At 39.3% G+C, this 24,763-nt stretch overlaps 1 long non-coding RNA gene across 5 annotated transcripts in view; it reads right to left on the reverse strand.

The window, feature by feature from the left end:
- Nucleotides 1–24,763, reverse strand: part of LOC116441210 — a 318,677-nt gene that overhangs the window by 21,557 nt on the left and 272,357 nt on the right. For 2 of the 5 annotated variants that reach the window (XR_004238958.1, XR_004238961.1), the window contains 4 exons: nt 15,800–15,943; nt 8,422–8,499; nt 7,104–7,205; nt 3,729–3,851 (listed from right to left, as the gene is read on the reverse strand). This is a non-coding gene — a long non-coding RNA (uncharacterized LOC116441210). Of the gene's footprint in view, nt 1–3,728; nt 3,852–4,162; nt 4,284–7,103; nt 7,206–8,421; nt 8,500–15,799; nt 15,944–24,763 lie in introns of all 5 variants that reach the window. The other 3 variants (XR_004238959.1, XR_004238962.1, XR_004238960.1) reach the window with 2 other exon arrangements.

Consider the following 24,763-nt stretch of genomic DNA (forward strand, 5'->3'; position numbering starts at 1 on the left):
GGACTGTTACTGATCTCCTAACAACTACACACACTGCTACATTAGAACCTTTTACTGTCTATGCTGCACAAACCACAGAGCTGTGTTCAAGTCAGGCATCTCTCCTGTCAATCTCACTACTATTTATTATTAAAGGCCCAGCAATGTGCTGTGTCTTGTCACACTGCTAACAGTGGCAGCCCTGTCCCATGTGTAAGAAGCCTTCTGAGTTTCAATTTTACTAAAACTTCTAAGTCACACAGAGCAGGTAACCACAGATACTCCATTGGCTAAATCTTTTTAGAATTCAGGTGTGAAAGCCAAGTGAAGATATAAAAAGACACTATTTAATAGAGAAAAAGAAGAGACAAACTCTTTCTTTCTTTCTGGATTTTACTTTGCCATTTTTTTTTGCTTTTGGTTTGTTTGGGTATTATTTTCTGCAGGACAGGCCACAGAGTAGGATTTTACTCAATAGGGACAGAATAATATCCACTGCTGCCCCTCACTGTTTCTAGGCAGTGTGGATGGACTGAGTCTTCAAACAGGATGTGAATATGTCACATATAAATGAGAGGGGCTGCACACACGCATTTTCTCTGAAATTGTCACAGAGATTAAATTCTTCTGGGTAGGTGAGGATATAAGATTACAGATACTTTGAAGGCTGCAAGCAAATGAATGGAAGGCTTTCCTGATCAAACTGTGTTTCAGCCCAGTTTACCTGGTTTCTGTGGCAAGTTATACTATGATCTCTCCTTTTTCATTCAAAACATGATTGGGTGGCGGCATCATTATTTGATTCATCTAGGTATTGACAATATTTCAGTATTGTCCACAGAAAATGAAATTATTATTAAATATTTAAATGATGGGATGACATTTAAAGTGCAGTGACTCTGCTTTTTTTTGACAGCAGGCAGAGAGAGCTTTTTATCAGAATTTCTGCAGTCACAAGAAATTATTTGCTTTAACCTCAAAATATTTTGTAGCTAGAAAGTTTCAGCCAGACTTCTGTAATTTTATAACTTAATTATGGTTGCCTTCATAGAATAAGAAACGTTTATTAAATGATTTAGACTATGATTCATTTAATGTAAAAATTTACATAGAAATTAGTGATTTGAGATGGTAATCACTTCCCCCTCCTTAATCTATTCTGTTGTGTCAATTAATGTGGTCATTAGAGACTACTTGCCCTTTAAGCCAGCTCTGAGAAAGACCAGAGCAAAACCAGGCTGCAGTGAAAGACATTCTGCAAGGATGCTGGCACTTGGGTCATGTCTTAGAGCTCAAAAAACTTTTTTAATGTACTGCAGATGTTGCTAAGCTTTGAGCCTTTTCATTTGCCATTTAGGTCGTCACAGTGTTGCCAAGAGAGCTTTTGAATCAGCTTAATCCAAGAATTAATTATATTAATTCATACAGAAGTAACTGAAAAGACTTAGAGTCAAAATATCAACTGAAGGTATTGTATCCTGAATTCAGTAGCTAAACCAACAGAGAGGACACAGTTCATCCACCTTAGCAAACAGTTTTTATTTGGGTGCCAAAATTGTCACTGCTGGTTAACCCACTGAGGCGTTTGGCTGGAAGAGAACAACTGTTGCTACTGGGGTCTCCAGAGTCAATCACAAAACAGATGTTCCAGAGAGACTGAAAAACAGTATCTTTAAGTAAAGACTTATAAAAGCTTCCTTTTCCTTGTCCCCAAGCCTTTCCAGACAGAGAAAACTGTGCTTATTGTATTTCTACTGATATTTGTAGTTTTTAAATTCAGCTCTCAGCCTTCATAGCTGTTGTCTTTAGGAGGAGTAGGGAAGTGAATCCTTTTGTGCATAAAAAGCAAAAACCACTGGAACAAAGATTTTACCAAACACTGCTTCTTCTTTGAGTGTTCGATGGAAGTGTGACTGCATTTTGCCTGTAACTGCAAGCACAGCTAAGAAATCTTATATTGAACTCAGTGGAACTTTTTCCTTATTTTACACACCAGGGCACTGCTGATGTTCCAGTTATTGTCGCTGTTCTTTTGTGATGCCAGGCAGTCCCCATAACCTCTGGGTTATGGCTCCTATTGCCTAAATCAGGCTCATTTGAGAGGAACTAATTCAAACACCAATAACCTGAGCAAACACTGAAGGGAGCATTAGAAATCATCTAGGAAAAGAAAAAGAAAAAAGATGCTGAAAATTGTCCCTAATTCTGTTAATAAAATAGGCTACTGGGCTCATTCTTCTGATTATTTTTCTTACAAGGGACAGGAGTGGATGGAAGGAGAAAGCAACTCTAATCCAGAGGAATATCCTAGTGAACACCTCCAAAGCATCTGACTATAAGTATTAATGGGGATATCCTTGAGAGAATGTAAGACTTGGGGTCTGCTGCATCACAAGCTCTGCCTTCAACTTCATCCAATTAAAATAGTAACTTTTTACCTACAACCCAGCTCTGGTTTTGTGTAAAGGACTGTACAAGCTGCAAAGAAAGGAAGAAATCGAGTCCTGATATTGTAAATAGAAGCACAGTACCCTTCAAACCAACAAAAAATGTGGACTTATTCTTATATACTTGCCTGGTTCAATAAGAAATTCAGAATTAAATCTGTATTAATAAAGAAATTAGCTACGAATCCAAATCTGCATGTGTGTATTCATATGAGAGAGACTGTATATGTCATGTACACAGGCTATAAAAATATTCTACACATCATTTGCAATCCAGCCCTCAATCTCCTGCCACATATGAAAGTCAGATCAGTGTTAACTCAATGGTCAAAACTGTGTTGCAAGAGCAAATATCAGTTTTTCTTATAACAATTATATGGCTTGGTCATGTAAGATCACCCCACTATTAGAACTGAACAAAATACTAGTACAAGAATGTTTTATGTCAAATCTCAAACCACTGGTACAAAAGAGTGTAGTTTATCAGATCCAAAGGAAAACACTATCTGACAGAGCCAAAAGTCCTACTATTCATACATATCTAAAGGCTACTGATCAATAGAGAGCACTCTGCTCTTTCATCCAATAGGTTCAAGCTTAACTGATTTTCATGGCTTCTTGAATGCTTTTATGACTAACAAGGCATGATCCACATAGTGCTTTGTCACCGATTTGCAAATAATCTAGTAAGGTGACAGTAATAAATCACGAGTATCATTAATAAACCACCATCAAACAAAGCAGCACACTGAAAACAATGTGGAAAATGCACAGATAATTCTCCAACTACTTTGGGGAGTAAACAGGCTAAACACACAGTACTACTTAAGAGCTGTGAGTTCAATTCATAGTAAACAAATACATCTGAGCTGTCAGAGATTTCCTATCGCAGTTGGCAAATACTGCTTCTGTGTTTCTTCAGGGCAGGTTCTTAGGGGGAAAAAAAGAAGAGAAAAGGAAAAAAAAGAGAAGAGATGAGAGAAAACAAAAATCAAATTGAGTAAACCAGTGCTTGGAACGCAAGAATATAATCAGCTTGGTGATACTTGTATGCTGTTAAAATAACATTTTATGCCTGTTTACTTTATAATTTTGTACCTCATAAATACCTACAGTAGCTAAAACTGTCAGTGGTGCCACTTCAAAGGGCAGTGGCCCTAGGAACAAGATCTTTGAGGTCTGGCCTAGCCACAGTGTGGTTAAAGTTATGACAATGTTTCTTTAAATCTAAAATCTAGCTGGCATAAATCCATGAAAAGCACACATACCTTCAAATGTGAAATTCAGGATTCATTTACTTACCCTTCAGGTGTGGATTTAATGAAAGCTGGGCATTTAACAAGGTAACAAGCTTCCACAGACCTCATAGAAAAATCCAGCTCCAAGATACATACAGCAGAAGCAGTCATTTTGACTCCATCATCTCTGCAAAAAATGCATACAAATAGCAAGTATTTACTTGAGGTGGAATCCTAGAAGCACAAATTGTAGCTGTCACACAAGTTATGGTTGGGGTGAACGCCAGACCTTGGTAGCACTTTCCTCTGTAGTGAATAGAAAGTCAAATTACTTAGCTTTGGACCACTTTGAATTAAAAACTAAAAAATGTGTTTCTTTTGCTTTTAGTTCCCAAATTTAGCAGAAAAGTGGTAAAATTACAAGGGGAAGTCAGCTTCCCTGGAGATTTTGCCCTGACCAATGGTTTTTGTAAATACCACAAGAAAGGTTTTGCCTACCTTATTTTCAATTCAGCATTTTAAGGCTTTACTTCTGATACAAGGATCATCTGAATTCTTGAACATGAAAAAAATTCCAATTAAAATCTTTAGGTGCTTTTCAACCACTTCTCTGGTGATCCTTGAGCAAATAAACGTTTGTGTCAGTGGCTTGACGAAAAATACATGATTAGAGCCAATACTAAAACCATCTTTCCTCTCAGCCTCGGAAACAAACTTTGATTCGATACTAACAGCCATGGAAAAGAAATAAATCAGGTGGTGGCTAACAGCAGAGTGAATAAGGGTTTTCTCTCTGAAGACCAGAGGACTAGACCTTGGTTTGTTACAGCTAAGGGACAGGTATTACAGATGGTTATTTACAGGCGAAACTCCCAGACTCCAAGGTAAACCATTCCCCTTTCATCTATTTCGGAAAAATACAAGTCCTAAATAAATACTTAGTGCTTTTCTTTTAAGGTGGTAAGGAAAACTGGTGAGGAAGAACCGAGGAGGAGCTGAGGGTTGTAAGGAAACCACCGAGCTGGAGGCAGGAGAGAAGGAGGGAGGGGAGCTCCCAGCAAGCCCTTCTGGCAACCTGGAAAGCCCAGCTCCACTCTGCAGCAGCCTGAAACAGCAACTGATGTCCCCAGCAGCTACGACATCCCATTTTCCACACCTGGGAGTTTTAAATGGGTGTCTGTGGAGTTCTCTTTAGAATACCAACATGCTGAGACAGCAGTGGGAGAGGGGCTTACCCCTCCCACGAAAATGGAGGTATGTGGAGCCACAGCAGCACTTCCCACAGCCATGAACAGGACCTCAGTATCCATGCATACATTTAAGGAAAACAAAATACTTTTGCCAAATTTATGGCCTCTAGATACTTTGAATTTTATCAAAAGAAATTATTGGTCAAAATTTCTGAGAGAAAATTAATTGTTATAAAAAGAAAAAAGAAAACTCACTTATTAAAAAAAAGAAAAAGAAAAATAGGAGACCCTAGGAAAGTTAGTGTTAACAAAACAAACCTGAAGCTTAAAGTCAAAGTGTGACCGTCACACCTTTTCTTCAGCATGTGATTTTGTTATTTTTTATTCAGAGGTCACTGCTTAGTTTAAATGTAACTTCACCTTTTGGGCAGAGATGGCCCTGGGGGCCAGATACTCAGCTGAAAAACAGATAGATATACATGGAAGTGGATATTTATAAAACTTCTAAAATGCCTAAAAAACATTTGAGGGTAGAGCTAGGTTGCTTGCTGACATTTGCCCTGCACATACTTCCTATACAGTCATTTTCTACTAATACTACTGAAGAAGGACTAAGTGTCCTTCATTAGTTTAGTTATTCTCTTAAGCTACAGAATTACTGCTTCTTTTAATGCTTATTCCTACAGCTGCAAATGAGTAAAGAGCCCCCAAAGCCTGAGGTCTTTTCCTCTCAGGATGAACCCCTTCACAAATGCTTTTGATTGCAGTTCCAGTTACCTCTCCTTTTTCCTACTTTCTTATACTTGTCCCTTTCCCTTTAACAAAAGTTTAAAAGAGATGATATCTTCTCACTTCCCACTCCAAGACAACCCTTCCCAACATCTACCAGGCAGGCCTAAAGCATAAAAAGAACGAACTTGTTCCTCCTGTGCAGAAGACAATATGGGAGCGAAAGCTAATTTATGCAATCCCATCTCCTTTCCCAGCCTGAGTTTCAACACGGGGCTTTGATATTTCCTCCCAAGATTCTCGCCCACAACATCCCCCGATGTGCTGCCATGGAGCAGCGAGTGTCAGCTCTGCTGCCGGAGAGGGAAAAGGCTCAGCCCCAGGAGATGAGTGCAGCAGCGCAGCCTTGCCCTCTTTGATCTCCCGCCCCAGTGCCCGGCATGCTGCCAGGTTTGCTCCAGGGGTGACACTCGCCCTTTTAGGGGCCCACAGGCTCACTGCGCTGTTTAACCCCACGGTTATGGCAGGAGGGAGGGAATGCCGGGGGTCCTTGGAGAGCCAGCGGCAAAGCCGAGCCCCTGACCCTCCTGCCCCGTGACGCTGCAGCGCTCGGTGGCTGCTCTGGCTCCAATTAAGTCAGCGTGGAGGGGGATCTGAGAGGAGGTTAGGGGAGGGTCTGCTGGACCCACACTCCTGTGGCTATGCTGGAAATTAATTCCCACATATGTGCTGCAGATGGGCCACGGCCCCTTTTCCAGGCTGCAGCCTGCAAATAAACTTAGTAGCAGCTGGGGAGGGGAATCAACAGAGCCCCATGTGCTTTAATGGGTTCTGTGTTTCTGCACATGGGAGTATTCCCTCCCCTCTCTAACCCATACAAATCCTTCTGCAAAGTCCCATAAACAAAGCTGTGGATATAATTTTGAATGAGAAACTTGCCACCAGGGAAAACAGTGGTCAGGAAAACACAACATACCTTTTTCTCCAAGAGGGTGTTTTGGTGTGTTTTCATAGATTAAAACCAGATTTGGCTGGTTTGAGCAAAGCAGGCAAACTTCTGACCTTTTTTCACATAATAAACCACCCCCCTCTGCCCAGCCCTGGTACCTAACCTGTCCTAAAATAGCCAAGTGGAGCATGGAGCTGTGAGGGAAGCCAGATTCACTGCCAGGTGGGATGTTTGTCAGCACAGCACGGACATGTCCATCTCCAAGACCTTGTGCCCTGGTCTCAATCCAACAAAGCAGTCCAATGTGTGATTAGCTTTATGTTTTCAGGGACTGGTCCTCAACAAGACTTGAAATCGAACATTTACAGCAATGCTTCACTGGATCAGCCCCCTAGTGTTCAAGTACTTGCTGGTTTGAGATGCCAGTATGCACCAGAAAGGGTTGTGGCTGAGAGACCAGGGAACTTTTAAAGCAAAGCATGATTTTTACAGCTCCACATGGAGTTCAAAGTTAGGGAAACCTGCACGATTCTATTAAAATCAAGTTAAAGAAAACTTCCTATTTCCAAACCTGCATCCAAATGCAATCTGGGTGCCTTTTTTGTTCGCTAAATGAATGCCATGAGATAAACATGATGACTTCAGAGGCTTCAGTCCTCGGCAACCTTTGAACCTGGAGTTAAATAGATAATGCAAAAAATGAGGTACCCGAATTATTTGAAAAGTAATTTTTAGACAAACTGGCTGTCCTGTAGCAGGGGCTCTGACAAAAGATGCGAGCAGCAGGGTATGTGCATGCACATATCTGCGGATGTGGGCAGGTAAGGAGAGAAGGCAGAGGTCTGTGGTGCTTGCACTGCCAGCGCCTCTGGGAAAGACCACTTTTTTCTCCTTCATTCATTCAGTTCTTGGCAACAAAGAGCACATGGGTAGATTTTAGGTGGTGTGTACATGGTTGCCAAACAGATCACATTTCAATTTCTTGAGAGAGTAGACAAATCCACAAGCATCATCTTTCTAGTGTTCTAGATTAACGTAACAAGATTAACTTAAACTTCTTTCTTTTTTTTTTTCAAGATGTAAATGTAGCAAAGAGGTTACTGATAGAAATATAGAGAGAGTAGTAAAGATAGAATCCATTTGTTTAGATTTTCTCAGAAAATAATGAATCACTGTAAATTTGAGCTATTTAATCAAGCATCAGTAATAGTCTCCCTGATGATTATGACACTGCTGGAAAAATCACATAATTGCCCACATTAATTCTGTGTATTTTCTCTTTTAGCAGTAAATTGAGAAGCCAAAAAAAAAAAATTTACAGCTTCTCTCAGTGTTCTATAAAATAAGAGTAGAACAAAATTGATTACCTGACGTTTTGTTTGGTACTTTGGATAAGTTGAGACAAAAGAATAGGAAAGGAGGAAAACCAAAACAACTCCCCCTCCCAAATCAAACAAACATAGAGAAAAGCAACAAGTAAAACAAAACATGTTAAGGTAGTACAGAATCTATGGCCAGGAAGTCATCTCTGACCCTCAGAATTTTTGGTTTTCTCTTCTTTTCCTAATTTTAAACCCCATTTGGGGTTTTCTATGTACATGGGCCAGGGTGTGTGAGGATGCCAGTGAAATACAAAAAGGACTGAGGAACAGGCTCTTTTGAAGCCATAACTACTCAGCTCTTTTCTGTTTGCTTTGGCTGTTGGAGCTGTGGTAGGTGTTTCCCATTTCTAGTCTTCACACCTTTATTATATTTGGGTTGCATGTCAGAAATATTTCAGATGCTGTGGATGGCGACTTCCTCTTGGCCCAAGGAAGAAGAGGTTCCAGTGTCCTATGGATTTCCGCTGTGCCGATCAGGAGACTTCACCTACCATTACAAGGGCTTACCATTGCAATGCTGGTGTTGGTGCTTCCACTGGCTGCTGTAGCCTGGAGCAGGGACCAGTGAGCCTAAGTCCTCTGAGCCTTCAAAATTAAAAAAAAAAAAAGAAAGAAAAGTGTAAGACTCTCAGGCTTGATGGATGATAAAAACAGATCTTTCCATTTAAACCTATAAAAACTAACCTTCTCCTGGCCATTGCCCCTTGGAAGTCAAAGGTAACTCATGCTCAGCAAAACCTGTCCAGGATTTGTCCCTGGTGGCCCTTCTCCAAGAGCACAGTGAGACTCTTACTGTAACATATTTCAGCACAAAATTTGCTCCCCAGCTCATGGTCATTGAAGAGCTTGCAATTCACATTTTAAATTATTACTTATTAAAGCTGCCTACGGAAAACCCTTTGAAGTATTGACCACACCAATGCTAGACTTCTGACATGAAAATATGAGCTTAAAAATGGAGGGAAAAGAGTCCATTTTATGATGGCTTCCCACATCTGATAGCTTTCTGTTTGGTTCACACTGACACACCTTGTCACCACAGAGATGGGTCTCCCCAGCAGAGACAGACTATCGAGTGTTAGGATTGTTTGCAACCTTCTGCAGCCCTACAAAGCAGCCTAACAACCCCAGCTGGCCTTTTTTTCTGTAAAATATGCCACAATAAGGGTAAACACTGCAAGTGCAGGAAGCAGAGGTTAGAATTCAGAACGATTTAGGGATGTCAGTGCCTGCCACACTTGATGAGGATCTCCTCAGGAGGGGCTGCTGCTAGTATCTGCATTTCACTTTCAAACACACATTACATGTTTTAAACATTTTCTTCTGGCCCTCATTATGCTCGTCCTAGGCTAAAAAAGCTTGAAGGGTGTTTTAAAAATGAGAGGGAAAAAGGCATTGCCCCTCTATATCTCCATGCTGTAGCCCTAACTGGCCTGACTGCCCTGCATCTACTTCCCTCTGATGAAAGGTATCAACACGTGTTAATTAAATACAATTCTCTTTTTTCCTTCCCACATTTTCCCATTTCCCCTTCTGTCTCCTGTCTTTATCTGGTTTTATATTCTTTTATTTTCTCTTTCATTTCTGCCTGTGATTATTTTTCCATCTCTTTCTCTTTGTTACTACCTTTTCTCATAATCTTCTCTTTATTGCTACTTCGTTTTACCTGCCTATCAGCTTTTTCACCATACTCTCTCCTTTCATTTTACCTTTCCATCACTCCTTTTCCTTTTTTTCCCCCCTCTCTGGCTTTTTAAATGGCCCTATGTCTTTCCCACTTTCTTATTTTCCATTTCAGTAATGTATTTTAGAAAATAATATTTTGCTCAACTTCATTTTTTTCTCTGTGATAAACCAGGTTAAATTCCTGCTCTTTCCCTGGCGGGGGGGGGGGGGGGAAGAAAAAAAGAAAAGACAGTGAAAAGTTAGTGGAAAGATGAAGAATGTGGAGATGACATGTCAATGAAAAATACTAGGTTAGCTCACTAGCCATGTAGATATTGTCTAACACAGGTTTTTTGCAAAAACCATCTGTCCAACATAACAAGAAGAGTTGTGTTTATTTTTGAGCCAGTCAGCAGCTATTTCTTAAAGTATCCTGAAAACACCTTATAATTCATACAGATAGAACAATGTTGTTTTCTCTGGGCTGTTTCCTGCCAATTCAGTTATAACTGAAAACTGAATTTGGAAGCAACAATTGTGGCATACAGTATCTAGAGTGGAAGTTTGTTTAGGACGCTGATAAGTCTTAAGTACACTTGATAGGAATTATGAACTACCTTAGCTATGATTTAGAGCGATTTCCTTCCTAAATAGAACAGTAAATGTTTTCTGTGACTGCTACAAACTCCAGAATACAGCAGGAGGCATAGAACCACTAGTGCATCTTTGATATGCTCTCTTCATCTTTCACAGTGACAAAAGCTGTTTTGGCTCTGTGTCGTTCCCTTCAATGAAATTTCACAAATATTTGTGTTTTGAGCAGGGATGGGAAATTGTCAAATGTTTTAACTCAGGATACCATTAGCACAGCAAAATCAACAAGTAATTTCCTTACTATTTGCTTTCTTGACAAATGTCCACTTCCTCTCAGGCATCAAGGAAGATAATTCAAGAAGACATAGTTCATATGGGATCTTGCCCCTCTGGGGTAATTCTAAGACTGCCTCCTTGTGTAACCTGTCCTTTCTTTCGCAGGTGATACGTCCTGGTAGGAGCATTTCACCTGGGTTTCACTGGGGGAGCCTACTGAATGTAGCCATGGAAATCCAATAGCTTTAAACTGCACCTCAAAGCAGAGACCACCAAGGGCAGTTTTGCCTGGTTTAGTGAAGCTGGCTTGTAAAATCACAGCCATTTCCCAAACCAGCTCTTAAACCCACAGACAGCAAATTCTGATCTGCATGACAGTGCCTTCCTTAGCAAGTGCTGTGCCTGTCGTGAAAAATGGCACCACTGCCTCCTCCACAGTAAGGATCAAACCCCATGTGAACATGCACTTGGGGGAAAAGAGGAACTGCCTTGCTGGGTCCCTGTTCCTGACCTGCATCCATGTCTTCTGGCCCCACACTTGAAAACAGTGGACAGTTCTTCGGCAGCAATGCTCCCAACCAAAGTGGTTCAAAGCTGCTGAGAGACTGGAGACAAGAAGTTTTTGAAGTTGCCTGTTTGTTTGTTGGTCACAAGCAGTAACAATACATTCTTAGGGTTTACTCAGCTTCCACTGAACTCCCAACTTTGACGTTAAGTGGACTGAGATCAGAATTTAACATCACTTTATAAATAAGCAATAATTCAATTCCCTCCTCCTTCTTTTCACCACAACATGCATCCAATCACAGTACTGATAAACTGCAATTAAAAATGCAGTTGCAGTACAAATTCATAGGCACGTGGCTTTGGGAAATGCAAAATTTTTACTGAAATAATTTCAGAAGTATGGAGCAGAATAAAATGACTGTCAGTTCTTCCATATGCTCTTGTTCAGGCAGGTTAGGAATGTCATTTTGAAGTATTCCACAGGAACTCATAGAACTAGATTTGAGAGCAGACTTACTTTTTTAAGTTGATAGGCACTTGTCTTTTAATTTTTACTCTCTGATGTGTGTTAGCAGGCAGTAAATGAAATAGAAATATTTCCAATTGATTTTCTTTTTAATCTACTTATCTCCTACTTATCTCCTTACTACTACAAAGTTCAGATCAAATATGGTACAGAGGCACAGCAACATAATAAAGCATTGCCAAGCATAACAAGCTGCCTTTCAAGGTACATTTTTTTTAGTGACTTTTCTGCAGCCAAGAATAAAATTAAAAGAATGGGAGAAAGACAGAAAGGGGGAATTAGCACATTTGACTCAAATATAAGCAACCCACAAAATATGTTATGAATCAGGCAGATTCCCATCATCCTACTTATCATCTTGGGCCAGACTGTATGTGGTTTCTCCCCAGATGTGCAGGATACAGAGGAAGACATTCTAGGACTACACAAAGCAGCAAGTCTTTGAGGACATACAAGTAGGACCTACGAAGCATCCTGGCAAAGGCTCTAACTCTCAGCATGCTGCATTTCACACAGCACAAAATTAAATTGTAGTACTCACTGATACTGGATGCTACAGACATCACATTGGGTTCAGAGAAGGATCAGACCTTTTGGAGATGATAGAACTGCTACTGGGTATTACCCATAATGGCAAATGATACACCTATTTTAAAAATTCCCTCAACTGCTGGCACAATCTGGAAAGAAACTCCAGGGTAGAAACATAGGTTATATGATCTGGTCTTAAATTTTTCCCAAAGTACCATGCAACAGCAGCAAGGGGACCTGGGGCCAGATGGGCTGTTGGTCAGACATAGCTCTGTGTCTAAGTAGAAGATATCAATTAGTCTTTTGTTTGTTTATTGTCTCCCTTTACTCACTGCCATTTCAGATAGCACTCCCTTGCTCTGGTGTGGAAAAGATTTTGCTGTCAGTAAGGGGTTATCAGTTCTTTATCAGTTAGCTATCAAAGGTTATCATGCATGGCCCAGAACCTCTGATGAAGGTAAGAGAGCTTTACCAGAAGAGCATCTGAAACAATAATGATATATGTGGGTTGAACTAAATTTTTTTTTAAATTTTTTTTTATTTTTAGATTGAGATGCCAGTGACTTTCTTTTAAAGCTTCCTACATACTTTTCCTCCCAAATTTAAATACATAAAGTGACTGGACAGCATTCATTTTAAATTCCCAACATTGAAAGGACTGAAAGCTTTTGCAGAAGCTCTTAAAAGTTTATGTTGTTCCCTGTTATAACTGCTAATACTACATGATTGGCTTGTTAATATAGCTAACTCACCAGCAGCATTCACATTAATTTGCACCTTTTACTGTGTAATGGTAGTGCTATTTATTAGCCAGACAGCCCATTTTTAGTAATGCTATAGGAACAGAGTGTGCATTACACAACAGAACTAGGTTACACCTGCAGCTGACCATTTCTGTATTTATGGCTGTCTGACATCTGTAATGAATGGCAAATGGAAAATACTTGTTTTTCACTTTGGCTCAGTAGGTTTTTTTTTCATGTTTTAAAAATAAAAGTGAAGTGAAATCCCTGGCATTAATTAGGGATTTTAAATATCTTCAAGTCTCTTGCCAAGATGCCCTGGAGAAACAGAACAGATCCTTAGGGCAGTGCACAGGAAAGAAATTGTTAGCCAACCTCAACCATCACTGGAAAACTTGACTGAAAAGGCACAGATTGCAGTGCAGTTCAATTTGTAATCATATCCAGCCCCTTTAACCTCAAATCTCAAGTACTAAGGCCCCTCATTGTATGGGTCTAACTTTAAGACGGGGAATTTACCATGTATTCCTAACAGGAGATCAAATGTTTTGCAAACTTTATGACAAACTGGTGGGCTTGAATGAAGTTAGGTAGTTCCTGATGTAATGTTTCATCTCACAGTTGTCATCTAATTATTATTGTTAACATGCAGAATCTATTTTTTTCTTCTCTCTCCCTCAATCATGCAACCATTTCAGTTACGATAAAAAGAAATCCTCTGCAAACCAAATAAAACTCAGGCTGAAACTGTCCATAGTACCAAATTCTTATCACTTAAGAGATTTGAGAATTTCTGTTTAATTGTAGCAGTATTTATGTAGCTGGTCACTGAAAGGCCTGACTGAAGAGATACAGGAATTTCAACCGGATTTTTAAAAGTAGGATTTTAAAGAATAAGATTTTAAAAGAATTTAAAAGAATTAAAGGAATTTAAAAAGAATTTTTAAAGAATAGGATTTAAAAAAACCAAAAAAACCCAGATTCAATTGCCTGCAGCACACTCAAAGATAAAGGAAATACATATTGAGATATATTTTTTTGGAGAATACAACGACCAGAGCCAAAATACCCAACTGTAACAAAGCTGGAAATACAGGCAGTAGGTAGTCTGAGAATAATGAACAACGACCATGGTCTCCTTCTCTCTTGAAATCAGATATTTTTGTTTTATCTTAAGGAATCCTTGGTCAGGTACAAACAAAATGATTTTCAGATTTTAAGGAATAATCATATTGACTCAATTTGCATGAAATTCTTTTCTTATTTTTAGACAGGGACTTTGTATCAAAACTTAGATTCTAGGCTCTCTTCTTGTCCACAGAAGGGTAAAATCTCCCTGTGAAAACAGCCACAGTGAACATGGCTTTCAAGAGGAGAAGTACAAAGGCTGTCTCATAAAGGACTTTGTTCTTCCTCTTGCATTACCTTTGGTCAACTGCAGGTAAAAGCGTTTCAGGGAGGCCAGAAGGAGATTTCTCCACTAGGCTGGAGAGAATCCAAAACACTTGAATTCAATGGAATTCATACCAGTTCTCCAGCATCAGCTTTTAAAACAAATCTTCCAAATGTCTGTGTTCAGCTTCACTATTTGAAATGACCAAGATTTATTCTTCCTAGAGGCAAAACTAGGGGGATTTCCCATTCTAACATTCTTCTGCTATTTAGTAAAAAGCTTTGTAACCTTGTGACAGGGCATATATCACTCTCTGTAGAGATGCTGATACTACAGAGTTGGTAGGTGAATGCAACCATCAGAGTCTTTCAATCACACAGAGATTTGGAAATATGTGAAATGAAATAGAACAGAATGAAATCTACCAACAAATCCAGATTAATTGCCCTTCAAAGTTAGTAAATTTTGCTCTTTGGATTAATGAAAGATATCAACTGACAATGTCTTGGCTGGATTTTAATTTAATTTAATTTAAGTGTTCATAACCTGCATTTTTAATGACTGTTTTAGTGTGCACCATCATCTGAAGGATTTTACTGTCATTCTAATGCATGGGAAAAACATCACTTTCCATCAACTTCCTTTTCAAAACATCACATATATGTTTCCCTTTCATGTGTCTGCAGCACGGAATGGAGATTTGATAGACAAGGTATTAGCAAGGCTAATCATAATTTAATGAATGGAAACTCTGCCTTTAGTTCATCCTGACGGGGTTGGTAGTAGGGGTGGTTCTTTTGTTACTTCTTTTTGTTGTTGTTGTTGTTGAGGACATTCTTGTGGGTACAATTAAATTCGTGCCAAATTACCTGAAATAATTTGTGGTTATTAAATAAACCAGCCTCTGATGTGGAAAGTGCATTGTTCCCTGGCATTCCAGACTTCCCTTTTTTTTTTTTCCCCACAAGAGATTGTAACAACTGATCTGTGACAATACTGCTTTGTGTATGTTGCCTCTTGGGTGGTGGAAGAAAAGACTAAACCATGCCACAAAACTGCACATATGATCTACAGCTGGCTTGTCACATTATGACCAAACAAAAACAATCTCTTGACTTACAAAAGCTCTTTAAGGAGGCATCACTCGCAAGGTTAACTACAGTGGTAGACAAAAGAGACAAGATGCAAATGATTACTGTGTTTCCCTGACACTGAATGAAGTAAAAGTACTGTGTTGGCTCAGCCTGATTCTCCATTGGGTATTTATTTATATTTACCTGATTTCTAGGACTAGACTTCTAAATTTCCTAAGAATTGCAATTTCTTGTTTAACTTGAACCCTTTGCAACTTCACTATCTTTACATTCTGGTGTTTGACCAACTAGTTTTTGTAACGAGGCAAAGCTCATTTGTCCATGAACACGTGTTTTTATAAATGCGGAGCTGGACTGATTTTTTTCTCACAAAACCTGCCTTTCTTGGTCTTTCAGTGAGCAAGGATTCCATAACAGTATTTCTTCATCAATTGTGTGTGACAGTTGCTTATGGTTCTTACTGCTCTGCCTTTCGAGGTTATTTTGCTATGAGATTTCTTATTCCTGAGTGTTTTACCACTTCCAATGGATTCAGCTGCAGGAATTCTATACTCACCACTTTACATTAGTGAAGGCAGACTGCGGTGTGTCTACGTTGGCTGGTCATCCTATATATCAGGACTCACATCTTCTCCCATTTGTATTTGTCTGAGCCAAGAGTAACTCAACCAATATCAAATGGCAGGAAGTTGACACAGGACTGACATAAATGAGAGAAGAACCAAAAGGCCATGTTACACTGCGGTGCTTCTGGGGCAACTCCATTAGCATCAACTATTTGAATTGGGTTTACACTAGTGCAAAAGAGAATTTAGAAAAATGCTACACTAACTCATTTCACTGCTCGACAAAATGAGCTGGAGAATCCCAACTAGTCTGTCAGGCTTTTTTTACATTTCCCGTAGGAAGTATCCATTTTAACACAATCAATATCTTTTCTAGACACTTGTCAATCTGCTTGGCCAAACAACATTTACACAGTCAGCAAATTAAGAGGTAAAAGAAGATAATCAGGACCTCTCCAGGTACTTTCTTTCCACAAACAGTGTACAATGCTTAATTTCCTACCAGGAAATTATAGCGTCTACTGAGATTTCAAGACCTGATTAGTTTCAGAGGCTCAGGTTTTTTAAAAACCTGTAATTTAAAGTAAAGGTATAAACATTACAGCCACCCTATGCCTGAAATCTGGAGAAACCTGGTTAGTGCAACCCCTTGGGGAAGAATGGGACCCTCTAGATTCTTGCAGATAAGGTATGAATAACATTCACATAAAGCTCAAAGATTGCCTAGATATACACATTTAAAATAATTATGGTAATTAAATAGAGTTGCAAGCAGCTATAGCTCCAGGCAACACCAGTTAAATGTAAAGAGAAAACATCTTCTGCATATGTTTGTGATTTATGTAATTACACGCTTCTACAAGCTACACACCATTCACTGGCAAACAGCCATCTCTTCTTTCATTACAGTTTAGCCACAGCAAGTAACATACTTCATCTGTTTGAAAAGCTCCACTTAATAATGCCACCGAGGATGTATACAACAACACTGTGGAGTGAATGTGAAAAAATTAAATGTCATTCGGCTCTGTGTGTGTGTGTGAGCGTTAAAAATAGCTGTTCTGGGCCTGTTTCTGACGTACATCATGAATGGCTCCATTTCAGACAACTAAATTACACCTTATGTCAGTGAGAAATGAGTAAAATCCAAGGTGTGTTTCGTGTATGAGATTATGTGTTTGCTCTTGAGAATGACTGCTTTTCTCAATGTAGTAATTTTTGAAAATTAAACTGTACTGGGCCATTCTGAGGCAAGTCCTTACCAAATCCAGTGAGAGAAGAGCAAATGAAAATGTTACCTGAACAAAAATGGATTCAAAACTCAAGAAGCCTCCCTAGTGCACAAGCTTCCCTCTGCCAATAGAAGCACATACAAAGGATTTCCTTCATATTTCGGAGATCCAGCCTCTGGACTACCCTCACACACTCACTAGAAACTTTTAGCCAAGCTTCAGTTAACATTTTCAAGGCATTAAAAAGGAAAATGAGAAGGAAAAAGTAAATATTTTTTTCGCATTTCATCAGACTTTCAGATTTTTTACTACTCAGTGTAGAACTTGAGTCGATCAGGTTACCTGTCCAGTGTGTATTTTTTCAGAAAAAAAGGTATCTGACTGTTGTTCTCTTTAAACCAGTTTCACCAGACACAACTGATTTTGCAGTTCTCTATAAAGCCTAGTTTATTTGTTCATATGTAAGAGATGTACTAAGTACAAGACACTGTCCTAGTACAACGTGTGTGTAAATGGGAGGAAACATGCTTGGTCACTAGAAATGAAAAGCTGTGCCTGTAAAATTGCGTACAATTTATTATAAATATTATATTTTGCTTCTGCAGTTGCTTTTCCATTTAGGTGTGCAATTGTGTCTTGAACTATTTCACATTTGAAGTCATGTATAATCTCAAAGTTGCCGTTACGGAAAATATTTCTAAGTATGCTCTGCTGCTGATGACACAGTGCCTAAGTACATAGCTAAAAGAGACATTATACTCTATACATGATATTTACAGTATACATAATCCAGACTCCAGTGTGATATCTGAAACCAAGTAGAAAATTCATTTCTGCTGAACTCGAAAATGTATAAGACATCAATATTTGTCCTTTCCTCAACTTTTCATTTCAATGCCAATACTCTGTTACTCTTAATATACTTTCTGGCTCTTCACTGTATCTCTAAAGGATTCCAGATTAAGATTTAAGATTTTTTTTTTTAAATTTCATTCTCTGCCCCCACCCAACTGCTGGAAATGAGGAAACCTACAGTTTAGGGCACTGAAAGACAGGTGTTCTTGCCCCTCCTTTCCCCTGAAAACTCTGTTCTGTTCTCACCACTAAACTGCAAAATTTATCTGTTAGAGTCAATACGCATCTTCTGTTCATGCGGAAAATTATTATTCTTTTCCTAAAACCTTATATTTTATTTAGAAAGCTGACATGCCTTTTTCTTTTTAAACTCTCTTTGACAGAGAATAACACGAAAAATTCCCCACACAGTTGTCAGTAGTCTCCAGATTAGGATAGTTGAGTTGCCTATGACAGGAAGAACCAAACCTCAGTTTTTGCCCCAGTTCACCCTGACCCGAGTCCTGCGTCTGAATCTTGTGCATTCTGGGACTGACTAGAATTTACTCAGTACCATGGGAAAAAAAAAAAACCAAAACAAAAACAAGCAAGGAAAAAACCCCCAACACACAAGGCAAACACATCTTTAGTTAAGGCAACTTCTTTATAGATATTCTTATTCCTATGACTTCTAGATACTTTCCCAAATCTGGACTGAGTTGAAGCGAAAAGATCCAATCTGAAGGCAATGCTTCCTTATTTTAGCCAACAGCTGGAAGCACAGCAGCCCAGAGGGAAAAGCAAAAAGAGTTGCAGCATCCTGGCATCAGAGATGACTTGTTTTAGGAAGATGCAGAAAGCCATGTGAAGGCAAGCACCGTGTTGTGGCTCATGGCCCACAGGCCACCTGCCAAGTCCAAAACTGAACGAATGCTGCTTGAAGTGCTCAGGATCAGCCGTGGGCATAGCAGTCACTGTTAGAGGCATGTCCCTGTCCTGTGCTGGCCCGAGAATGTTAGACTAGAATCAAATGAACCACACCATTCTGCACATACTAGACCAAGATAATAAACTAGAAGCAGGGTGATCCAAGGGTATAAACCATTTTCGGGCAAGAAATACCTTTTCCTCTGTGTTTTTGTGCAGTACAAGTGTGTGACTGAGCTTTTCAGGCACTGTTACAATGACAAAGTAATTGAGGTCACAACAACTTAAACTGTAGTCAAATCCATTGCATGTATGCTTGGAGTGTTTGTGCTCTTTAGTCCACAGAACATGATCTGTTACTTACAGTTTCTGGCACTGTCTAAGGGCTCAGATGCATCAACAAAACCCGTACTTCTCTGTGGCACTGCAAGACACTGCTCATGATAGATGGACAGAAGGATGTAGCATACCCACAATTCGTGGCAATGCTATGCAGAACAGTCACGTTATCTCTGCAAATCACCACCTTCAAAAAATATGAGAATTAAGAATTTAATAAGATTTAGGTGTTTAACGCTCTTAGCTAAGAATAAGAATAAGGCTTTGTGCCATCTTTCTCTTGATTTGCCAGAGAAGAGAAAGTGGTGCAGAAGCATGAAATCAAGACAGGTCAAAGCATCAATGAATATCCTGAGCACTTTCTAACAAGAGCAGCCATCTCTGTGTTCAACTTGAGGGGAAGTGTCTGGATGAGGAGACTGGAGCCTGGAAGGTGAAGTAACATTCAGTGTGTCTCAAATGGTTCCCAACTTGCAAGCATTGGCCAGTAAAGCCTCCCAAGTGACCTATTGTTTTCTTAGTGAAGACCACTTGCTTCTGGATTTTGACTCCATGAGAGAATAAAGAATAAATAAACCTCGAGGGCACACTGCCACAGTTTTGCCCCTGTTGTGGCAAGAGAAAGGCAGTACTATTTTTTTCCTTTTCTTTTTCAGTTTTGTCTGCTATACTTTTTGACTAAACCCCTGGGGATCTGAGTAATAAGAGATTTTTTGTAAATTAAGAAAGTAGATAAATCGAGGCTTTTCAAAAGGCATTTCCCCATCATTCTTGCTAAAGGAAAGCAGGTGTTTGGCTCAAAGGGACTTGTTCTCTTGATAGTGCAGTAACAGAGTGAAACTGCATTGTCCCCTAAAGCAAAAATAAATAACTTCAGAAAACATGAGAACTGAGCCCTTGGTGAGGAGGTGAAATGGGTGTCCACCCTCTTGAACTAATTTATAACACCAAAGATGTCAAGTGACATGATGAACGAAGAAATGATTTGTGACTGAGAAAAGCTTTGCAGAGATCCCAGAGGCTTGGCCAAAGGCAACTTCATCTTGATAGAAGTGATCGACTGCCAAGCTAAAGAGAACTGTTAAGACTCTCATCTGGGAAAAGGGGGAGAGTTGCATTTTCAAACTGTGGACCCAGTTATCCATAGCCTTTGCCAGAGCCAGGATGAAAGCACGCCAAGCATTTAGCCTATTCACTGGGTGCCCTTTGGAAGGACACATAAATCTTAAGGAAAGGTTTCGGTACTTTAAATACATCACAAGCAAAATAGTACCAGCAGTCCAACTTTAGAAAGCATGCAACAAATGGGTATCTAGCTCTCCAAGCACTTGGCACAAAGTGGAACTCAACACAGAGGTTGTTTAAAACTTGTGCCCAAGTGCTTACTTATCTGCAGAGCTTCCTTACCATCTGATTCTTCTAAGAACCCTGGTTTGCATGATCAGAGCTTGTCATTCTCATGACAGTGTCAAGGCCAAAACCAGTTTATACAATTGAAATCAAGCATGCCAGCTTACACATTCCAGTTTAGACTGGCGGTTACCACTTGCAGCGAGATTGCCACATTTGGGGCCAGATACACAGAGCACACAATTAGGCAGCTACACTGCTTTATGTCAGCAGTGGATCAGCCTGTTGAGCCAAGGCTGTGGGATGCTTTGTGTCATCCACATACCCTCCTGCAATTAGGAGAGCAAAGAGATATTGCAACACAGCATAGGAACACGTCCTGCAATTCAGGCATGGGCAAAAGATGTCAGCAGTGATATAAAATTGACAGTTGCGTGATGTGGTCATTCCTTATCGATTGCAAAAAAAAAAAAAAAAGTAACGAGTCAATATTCCAGAGTTAAGGATCTAACCATTCCGGTTTACAGGGCTATAATTCAGCCTAGGGTAACATGTTGCACACCAGAGGAATTTAGCCTTTGACCTGATTAGATGCCAGAATCATCCAGTTCTATTCTACGTGTGAAACTTCACACAGCTCTAATTACTGAAGCCCCAAAGAAAAAGGCCAGAGGTGCTACAAAGCTGGCAGGTATTAAAAAAAGTCAGAGGTAGCTGCTCCTTATGTTACTCTGTACCTCCTGAGAAACAATGGTTCAGAAATCATATAGATTTTCATGGGAAGACTTTCTAAAGGTGAAAGGGTGAGATTTGATGTCTAAATCCTACCTGTAACTATGAAAATCCCCCCTTTGTCTAGAGTTAACAGAGCACTTGAGAACCTAATGAAACATAGATTTTAATTATGATATTTGGGAAATTACTCACAAAGATCTTGTTATTGCTGTTGAGAGCAGCTCATTTTCTAATGATGTTGAACAATTGCACACAAGAAAAGGTAATTAATATGAACAGAAATGAAAGAAAAGCTCAGAATTAAATGTGCTGAAGTCAAGAAACACCAAGGAGTCTCCATACAAAAAAGCTGAACTCATACCACCGTATTGGTACTACACAACTAGAGAATTATATTTCAGAGTGGGAAATGAGTGGTCTGAGCAATCACAGGTGCCATCATGGGCTGTTACTCAATACCAGAACCTAGGAAAAAACAGTAAGGTTAAATTAAAGACCCCTCAAGATAAAGGGAAAACAGAATAAAATACACCTGAGGGCTGTCAAAGGTATGCCAAAAGTACACTACACACTACTATATGAAAAAAGAAATTATCTGGCTTTCAGGAAATCGTTGGATATGTTTCCAAGGGAAAAAAAATAGTACTGAGAAAGTGAATATTAGTTCCAACATTTCAATAGATATAACAAACCAAATAAGAACTGATGATATTAAAAAGAACCCCCAAAAACACAGCAAACCACAAACCTGAAGGACTGGAAGGTTATGAGATGGTCATGTAAAAAACATTAGTCTGGAGCAGGATATATTTAACACTTTCATTAATGACTTTGGAAACAATCAATAGAAATGCTCAATTCAAAGTTGCTGACCACATGAAGCTGGGGAGCTCTGTCCATGCTGAGGAAGGCAGGAGGATTGCACAGGAATGATCTCAACAGGATTCAGCTGCGTGGACAGCAGTAGGTGAGCAAGGGAAAAACAGAATTTCCTTTCCAAGCTCAGAGACTATGATTTAGGCGACAAAGGAGGAAAATGAGCATGGTACACAGTCAGCACTTAAAAAAAGCAAATGCAACCTCTCAAGGCTTCAAGCAAAGTAGAAAAGGAAATTACTGAAACTATTGCACCATGCTCTAGTACCAATGCACCTGAGGCCATGCATATAAATGCTCATTACTGACATTCGAGAAAGCTGAAAGACTGGAAAACATACAAAGAAGGTCTATTCAGATGATAAGAGGAATAGGTAGCCTCTCTTATGAGAGAAAATTAAGACAACTTGGCTTATTGGCTTATAACTTCACGAAATATAGGCCAAGAGTGCATGTGTTCAATTATTTTATCTGTGCTTGGTAGCATAGGCAGCAAAGAGTTCAGCACAGCCACCAGTGCAATTGAAAAGTAGGAGAATGTTTGAAACTGTCCCAGCAGTGGGATTCTGGCACAGCTTTCCAGCAGGGACATTAGATTTATAAACAGAATTACAGTGTTGTAGTTGTCTGCCCCAGCAAGGGAGCTGAGTCAGTGAGCCCAAAGTCTTGCTTTTGTCAGAGCTTTCTGATAATCAGACGCTCAAACCACAGCAGTGCTGTGGTCTGCAATCAGTGGCTCTGGCACAGAGCACCACCGTGGTACCCAGCATGCTGGGACACTGCTGCACAAGGCCACAAGCACAGCAGAGCTCTGTAACTCAGTACACATCGGCCCACAGGATCTGATGCCAGGCCCCAAACCGTATTTCTTGATGTAAATTGAATACATAAGTTGTCATGGATTTTGGATGTATTGAGAAGACTTGTGCAAGACTGCTTCCTTCAATGATTTTGATCTTTTAATTCCACTTTTTAATCACAGTATCTGTTGCAACGGTTTTCCTTTCTTTTGATTTCATGATGGAAGGCATAATTTTCCTCTGACATAAGAGATTAGAAACAGTAAAGGAGTACTAGGATCTATTCTAAATATTGAGGAGAAAAAGGTTGCAATGATATTATTCTAAAAGAATTTCTCTTACTAAACTGTTGTTTCATGGCCTATTCGGAGCAAATCCATGAATTCTAGCTCTATTTTTCCCCCTGTCTACACTAAAAGGGATACAAACTTATTGAAGAAAATAAGAGATACAAAATGCAGTGCCATGACCTTCATTAAAAACAGATCAGCCTGAATATTTTTATTCATTTTTTCCAGGACCTAAAAAGCCCTGATGAAAAGAGCTGGTGCATTGTGCTGCTTGTGCTTTTCATGGAACTTCCTAGAAGGGATCAATGAGAGAAAAAAAAAAAATGTTCAGGGATAGCTTGATTGAAGTGCGAACCAGAGGTCCTGCTAAACTAGAGGCACAAATCTTGATCCAGTTACTCGCTTTAGCCATTGGTTACATATGATCCCACAGAACTAGCACGATGCAAAGCTAAAGGGGTTTAGCTTAGTTATGTTTTCAAAACTGTCTCAGCCTTTGAAATGTCACTGTTTTATTCAAAGAGAGGATTAAGAAGAAGTTACTATTCTTTATACTGTTTCAAATGCACTGGAAAGCTGCTTCAAAGCATCAAAACCCTGCCTCAAGCCCCCTGGTTCTGTTTTATATCCCACAGAAGTGTCCTGAGGTCCTTTGTAAATACTTCAATTTTCTATGATAATGAATGAGCAATGAAACGAGACTCTTGTTCTCAGTGATACTGTTTGGTATTTATAATTGTGGCATTATTACTTCCACAGGTTACATAGCCTTTGTAGAGAAGTGGGCTTCATTTAATTTACTAAGAATGACAAAGATAGAAAGCAATTGACAGAGATGGGAGATTATTTGGAGGATATTTTAAAATTAGCTTTCTGATAACTATTATATGACCCCAGGTTAAACAGGGGTTTCCCATAACACATCTGGGTCATTTAATTTCACTAGTTAACATAAACATCATAAACACTGCATCTGTCTTATGATGATCCAGTAACCTGTTGCCTACATCTTCATGAAATGAAATAAAACAGCATATGGGCTAAAACAAAACCAAGCTGAGTTACAAACAGTGAACAAGTCAAGGTACATTTTCAACATTTATACTTCTAATGAATGTGTAGAATGTTTCACCATTTAGCAAACTAATAAAGTTTTACATTTTTTTCCTGTGAACAACAGAGAAGAGGCAAGGTGAAAAAAAGTACTGTATACATAATTACTGATCCAAAAAGCCAGAACACTTCAGGAGATATGTAGTATACTGCATATTCATTCACATAATCTGAATATAAAAACTCAGATTTGACTGATTGTTCTGAAAAATCCATCTTTTATTTTTCACTTTTTTTTTCAAAAACTGGAGCAATTTCATTCACTTTAAAGCCGAGAAGACAAAAAACTGTGACATGATATAATTTCAGTATATCTTCTCTTCAAATTGTTTCTACTGATATTGTGTTCTAGAAACTGAAATACAAGTTGTCAAACTATGATAAGTCAGGCAGAATCAGTCTGCAGTGTGATTTGTAATATTCATTGGATTTTGTCAGTTCTTCAGTTTACAGTAGCT

The sequence above is a fragment of the Corvus moneduloides genome, chromosome 3, assembly GCF_009650955.1.
Source record: "Corvus moneduloides isolate bCorMon1 chromosome 3, bCorMon1.pri, whole genome shotgun sequence".
In the NCBI taxonomy this organism is placed as follows: domain Eukaryota; kingdom Metazoa; phylum Chordata; class Aves; order Passeriformes; family Corvidae; genus Corvus; species Corvus moneduloides.